Source organism: Tupaia chinensis, unplaced genomic scaffold (assembly GCF_000334495.1).
Source record: "Tupaia chinensis unplaced genomic scaffold, TupChi_1.0 Scaffold000044_1, whole genome shotgun sequence".
Lineage (NCBI taxonomy): Eukaryota > Metazoa > Chordata > Mammalia > Scandentia > Tupaiidae > Tupaia > Tupaia belangeri.
The window spans coordinates 1-7,236 of NW_006159500.1; positions in this window are offsets into that span (position 1 = coordinate 1).

The window sequence follows — 7,236 nt, forward strand, 5'->3', positions numbered from 1 at the left end:
GTTTCTGATTCTGAGTTCTCAAAATAAATAAAACATAAAATAAAAAAAAAGGACATACAGTACATCCAAGAGGAAAATAAACTTAGAAAAGCAGGTTGGAACCAGATTACAGAAATATAAATGCCAGACTAAGAGGTTTAGGTTTTATTCAGTGAGAAACAGAGAACCAGTGAATAATTTTAGTAAGAAAAGCACAAAATTGAAAAGGTACTTTGGGAAGTTTAGCATGGCAGGAATGTGAAGTGTTGAGGTATTAGAACAGAAAAGAGTCTGGCAGAATATGAGACTGTCAGGTTCCAAATTAGAGTAGAGGCTGTGATATCAAACTGGGGGTGATGGATTACAAGATATTTCAGAAGAATTCACAAGAAACTTTCTGGATCTAAGAGATCACAAGCCAGCTATTCGATGCTCATAAGAAGCTGGAGCCCCCCCATGGCATTTGCAGTTTGAATCCTCAGCCTGGTCAGTCTCAAACACACCAGTCACACATGAATGCCCAAGATCTGATGGGCAGGAGAACTAAGGGGAGAGAATCAAGGCTTGACTAGATGCAGTGGAACGCGCTCCTTTCTCCCCTCCCCTTGCCTCTTGCTCTCATATGCAAGTGCTCTATCATGAATAAAGAAAAAGCATTTTAAAAATAAATCATAATAAGGAGTTTGGAGGTGACCATGAAGTTGTAAGCTTGCCTGACTAATATCACAAATTAAAAGAAAGAATCAAATTATAGGGAAAATTGTTGGTTGGATGAAGTGATAAGGAGAAGGTTAAGTTTATGTATAGCTTGAGCTTAAAGCAAATTTATAGGATTAAAAAGTGGGCAACTGATTCAAAAGCTAACGGCAAGGTGAGAGAGACAAAGACAAGTTCTTTATGATAAAAATAAAGGACAATTTTGACTTTAGACTGTCATTCACATTATATCCACTTTTCCCTAAAATTCTAATTAAAAAATTTCCCACCTTACCCCCAAAATGCCTGACCTTTTCCACAGATAATTTCCCCTTTTTTGAATTTAGTATATTTAGTTTTGAAATTAAGTAAGCAAATCTCTATGTTTACAAAGTAACATGTCCTTGACTTTTCTGATAACAACTACTCTATTTTAGAAATTTAAGAACAGAAAGTGTGATACTTTTCCTCACCCATGGTCAGATAACATTCCCATAGCAATAAAACAGATATACAAGGGGAAAAAAAGCATAAAATGTGATTAATCAACTTTTACTTGACATGAGAGAATTGAGAATGAGGACCCTGTTGGGAAGTGCTGGTCTCTTTCTCACACAGAAGAAATAAATAAGTAAACTTTTTAAAAAGTGTGTAATTATTGATTGTAGTAGGCTGTGGTGGAGAAACCTTGTAAGGTCTTGACTTGTCTCTACAGATTCTCCTTGGCATCCCCTTGTGATATTTATTCCTCCCAGGTATGGGGAGGACCCCTCTGTATTGAGGGTCTTATGAACTACTATAAGACAAAGATATGTTGGGAAATTATGGCCAGCTCCTACACAGAAAGGCAGAGAAGGTTCGAGTAATAATTCTGATTGTTTGGTTGACTGTGGGAAAGGAGGGTTTTAGCTTCTCTGATTTACCTTAGGGGGAGAATTCTGATCTCCATGATTTGCTTTGGATGAGAATGAGTGGTGATAGGAAGGCAGGAGAAGACATTGTTCCTGAAGCTGCTTCTGAGACCTTCCAATGTCCTTTAGTACAAAGTACTCAGCACGCTAAGGTGCCATACTTTGGGGTGTCATTTTCTGAGTCCCAACAATATTATCTCCTTATACATTAGTATATCAGAATTCCAGGTGAGGGAACTACTAGTTTTTGCTGAGGTTGGGATGGGATATTGAGAGATGTACAAGAGTTCCCAAGAGGGAGAAAATGGAGATCATTCCAGGCTGAGAAACCTGAATTTGAAAATGCATGAAAACAGGCTTTTAGAATAAAATAGCACTAAAAACAATAAAGTCCATGATAATCTGATTTTGTCAATAGTTCTTAAAGATCTATGTCTTAATTTTTTTTTTAATTTTAAATTAAGTAATGGGTACAGACCGTGTGCACCACTGTGCAAGACTGAGATGACATAGACGGTCTGGATTTGGATGCCAGACCAACATGAACATGGTAGTGCCTATCTGGAGTCCTAGATAACTAGGACCCTGGGGAAGAGGATTGTAACACACCTAGGCTCTATCAAAAATACGACTCTCTCTTTCCTCCTCTCTTACTCTTTCTTTGCCCATCTCTCCTACTCATGAATTCTCTTATTAAACAAATTAGTTAGACAATATGAACATTAGCTTGCATTTTTTAAACACTAAAGCAAATATATAACAACATAAGCTAGTTTAGTTAGAAGATATATCCAAGAACTACACTAAGAAAGTTTTTTGTAATCCAATGAAACATTTAGATAAAGATATATGTTAGTATGGGTCTTCAGAACTAAAGAAATCAAATGGGATTAAATATTGGCTCTTCGGAAAAGTAATGACATATTATTCTATGTAAAAATATGTCAGGACTTTTCCCACGACCCAATATAACAAGAAATGGGTCTCATATACAGAGAAAGGGAAAAGGAAAGAAAACAGGAAGGAAAGGGGGAGAAGTGGTAACATCTTAGACTGTGTGTGAGTTCTAAGGAAAGTTCAGTGAAACTGTTGGGAAGTCGCTCAGCCAAAGTTGCCCATCAAGGGAGTCTCAGATCTCTCAGATCTGAGAGTTTCTTCCACGAATTCCCCCAAGGTGTGCCTGAGAATGTGAATGCCAAAGTGGACTTCAGAAAGCAGCAGATATGTCTTCATTCAATGATTACTCTCCCTATAGCTGCAGAAGAGTACAAGACTTGTTACCAAATAAAGAATTCTAGGTTTTATATATTAATATTGTCCTGATCAGGTATTAATTGTATCACTGACAGTGCTTTGGTTTAGAATTTCAAATATAAAAGGAAAACAATAAGTAATAATAAGCATAATAATGTTCTATTGTACTCTAGGTATCAGACAGTACATTACCTTTGCTTTTTTTCTTTAAGAAATATTTAACTTCCTTATTTGTTTGCTTATTTTAATTTGACCAGAGAGGGACAGAGAGAGAGAGTGAGCAAGAAGCAAGCCACCAGGTTTGGGACTCAACTGTGGTCGTCCATGTGGGAGTCCAGCACCCTTAACCACCATGCCACCTGCCAGCCCCACCATTTGCTTTTTAAAATTTTTCTAAATAATTATAAAATGTAAAATATGAAAGTGTTTGTTGTTTCAGAAATAAAACCTTCCATATTTCTACAATTCATAATAATTTTGTGATGGAAAATACACAGAATGTGGCTTTCATAAAATAATGAAGACTTTATTTTCCTCTCATTATCATAATGATCATATGAGTGTTCCCTAGGACCACCACAATGAAGAATTACTAAAGTTTTTATTTTTTCATGTATTTCCTGTATCCTCTTTGTGACTAGTTACTCTTATCAAAACTTTTGATGAAAATGTTTTTAAATTGAGTATATACTTTAGAGGCATGTATCTGTTCATTCAGATTATTTATAGGATAAAAATTGGATACTAAAGTATATAAAGAAAACACACATCAAGATGTGTTTAATAAATTAGCTAAGTGATATATCCTTATTGAGAAAATTAAAATTGGAAAAATTCTAAGAATCTCTTTCATGTTTCAGTCTTGTTAAATATAAGAAATTAGGAACACTTTCGAGTTCCATATTTAGCAGCAGCTATTTATAGATTATTTAAGGGATATTCTATTTTTCCTTCTCATGTAATAATCACTAATTAAGAACAACTTCTGCACAATATAATTGTATAAAATGAGTTTCCAGTAGATTTTTAACCATCTACAAGGTCCTACTCTTTAGAGTTCAACACATTATTTCCTACCAACCTGCAGTAACAGTTCTAGTAAATCGAGGCAATCTCAGGGAAGAATGTACAGCATTTCAAATCAGATTATAAAAACTCACCTGAAGGGTGAGTTAACCACTACACCAGCAGATGGTGTAGTGGTTAAAGTGCTGACTCCCATGTGACAGACTGCAATTCAAGTTCTAGAACTGGAGGACTGCTTTCTCACTTTCTCTCTATCTCTCTCTCTGGTGAGCACATATGCCCTATAGCTTAATTAAAAAATAATAATTGGGACCAGCAGACAGCATAGTGGTTACATCACTGGACTCCCACATGGCTGACCATGGTTTGAGTTCTGGACCTGCTGGCTTGAAAATCACACTGCGCACATGTGTGTGCATGCCCAAGATCCCAGGAGGAGAAAGGAAGAGAAGGGGCTATGGCATGGATATCCCCCCGGGGGTTGATTTCTTACTTTCCCTCTCACTGTCTCTGTCTCTCTTTCTTTTTGGTCAGTGCACATACCCTAAGGCAAAAAAACTCTAAGTATAATTAATAAAATTAAATAGATATTTTAAAAATTCACCAGAAAATGAACTTATTAACTTAATTTTCTGCTTATCAATTTTAACTTGCTTTTAAGGGTAGTATAATTATTCCCTCATAAAACATTTGCAACGAACTATCTAACTCAATCTATTGCATCATGGCCATTTAGATGAAGAAAATTTTAAAGTAGTAAAAAATACTTGATTTTGGTAATACTCAAATTGTATAAATCTCATAAAAATTTAAAACATAAAAACCCAAGTAATATGAAAGATAAGTAAGCCTGCTACATCGTTCTTACATACATACATACTGTATTCTTGCATATTTAAAAACTACACTTTTTTGTGAAAAAGTTGTTTTTTTAAATTGATGCTTCTAAACCATTTTTTTTTTTCAATTCTCTGAACAAAATGCAATTTGTTCAACAAGGGACATTATAAAAATAGCCACAGAACAAATTGTCCTTGGTCATCCTCTGGTTCTGATGAAGTATTAGCGATGTTACTACTTAGAAAATCCTCCTCACCAATATTCTGACCATGAAAGCCATTAAATTGCCTCTATTTGAAAAGCTGAGACTCAAGTCAATCCTGTCTAATCACATGTTGCAAAGTACAATTGCGTTTAAGTTTTCACTGAGGAAAGGGAGACGAGGTAGCAACAAAAGGTATACTGCATACGTTTGTGTACTTCTGTCTCTAAGAAGTAATATGCAATGTATAAATATAAACTGGTGACTGATGTTATCCAAATATTAATGTGTAAGTAACATATATATCTAATTTTAAAGACCGTATGGTACCAGAGAGTAATAAAGCAAATATCATAAACATTTGGTGTAATGCTTTGTCTCAGTTTTCTTATCAGTGAAATATGAGCTAGAACGATGTTATCTTCAAAGTCTAACTTTAATGAAATCTTCAGTTATTTTATATTTCCATCAAATGAACATCATCTGTCACATTTTTAGTTACTTTTCAGAAAAAGTCTAAGGAAAATTTATTTGAATATCATCATTGGTAGTAAATTTATATGTTTCTTGGATAAATGCAATTTGAAGTAATGGCCAAAAGTAACTTATAGCCAAGAGTGATTTGCAAGTTGGGTTAACAAGTGAAAAAAATGTTACTATCATTTTGATTTTTAAAACGATGTATGATTGTAAAAAGGTTTATTTTACCATATGCCATCAACTGAGCCTATAATCATTTCTTCATTGTTCATGATGGTCTCATTTGCAAAAGTAACAGCTTTGAAGGCCAAACTGCTATTTAATGACATAAATGCTACTTTGATAGGCCAGCCACAGTGACACAGAGGTAGCACAACGCTTTGTGCAGGGGATTCTGGTGGGAAAACCCTGTTGGGGGTGCCTGTCTCCCTCTCTCTCTGTGTGTCTCTCTCTCTCTGTTTCCCTCTTTCTTTGTAGAAATAAATAAATAATGGCTGGCCAGTGGTGCAGCAATAAAACGAGGTGCTCTGTGAGACTGACCCACATGGGAAGGTTTGGAGTTCATGACCAAAGACTTCCCTGAGTATGCTGGGCACACAGGTACCCATGATCTAGGAGCAGCTCATAGCATCAAGACTCTGTTGGGCTTTCTGTCTCTGTGTTTCTCTCTCACTAAGAGAAGAAATAAATTAAATAAAAGAAAAAAGAAACTTTAAAAGAAATTAACTTCATTAAAAACAAATCTCTTGGGTCAGCCCCATACCACAGTAGTTAGGTGCTATGTGTAGGGAGTCAGGTTCCACAGAGTCAATAGTGGTCCATGCTGGTTGGCCTGGAGGCTTGAAACTATGCTGTTTGCATGTGTGTGTAAGCATACCCTAAATCCTGATGATACAGAGAAACAGAGGAAAAGGAATGTGGCACGACCATGCCCCATTAGGGATTGGGTGCTTTATCTCTCTCCCTCTTTCTCTTTCTCTGGCAGACACATGTACCTTCTGGCAATTAAAACAAAAACAAATTAGTCTCATGAATTCTTATTAGTATTATTTTCTAAGATCAGCCTAATGAAGGTGATCCATAATTATGCAGCTGAGAAGAACCATATATACTTAATGTCTAAATACCTAGATATATTTTCATCTGGTCTAAATTTCACCCCAAATAATAATATTCACTGTACTTATGAGAGCTCATTATTATGAGCACAATTCTTTTATTTCTTTTGTTTCAATTTCAAGAGTTCAATTAAATTAGAAGAAATAATGTTCCTCAGGATATGGTTTGGTTACATCAATCACAGCAGTCAATAAATATCCTACTTAGTAACATTACCTGAAGGGCAATGTGTCTGGTATTTGGATGATGGCCGAGAGGGGGGAGACTGAGGCATAAAGGATTTAGTGAACAAAGCTTTCATATTTAGCACCACTTCTTGAAGTGAATTTTTCATACTTAATAGAAGTATAATTTTTTTATAAAACCAAGGAAAGAATTACTTATTATGCATGGTCTGAACACATAAACATAATTCTGGCCAGGATTTTTCTTTTATCAAGACCACAGTGCACACCTGATTATTCAGGCTTCTGAATAGGTAATTCCTTCTGTTAATTATGAAATTAATTTGTCTCTATATAACAGCCTGGAAGATCTGGACAATGTATTTTCACCCAGATGGATTTTCTCTATGCTTTTTCAAACTGCCAAGTTAAATTCAAAAATAAATTATTTGGGGTAATGAAATTTTCTTCAAAATATAAAAATATAATTTTTAAACTAAAGATCCAATACCAAAAAAAAAGTAAGCAAACATTTTGTTTTGTGCCAGAGGCTTTCTAACATTGT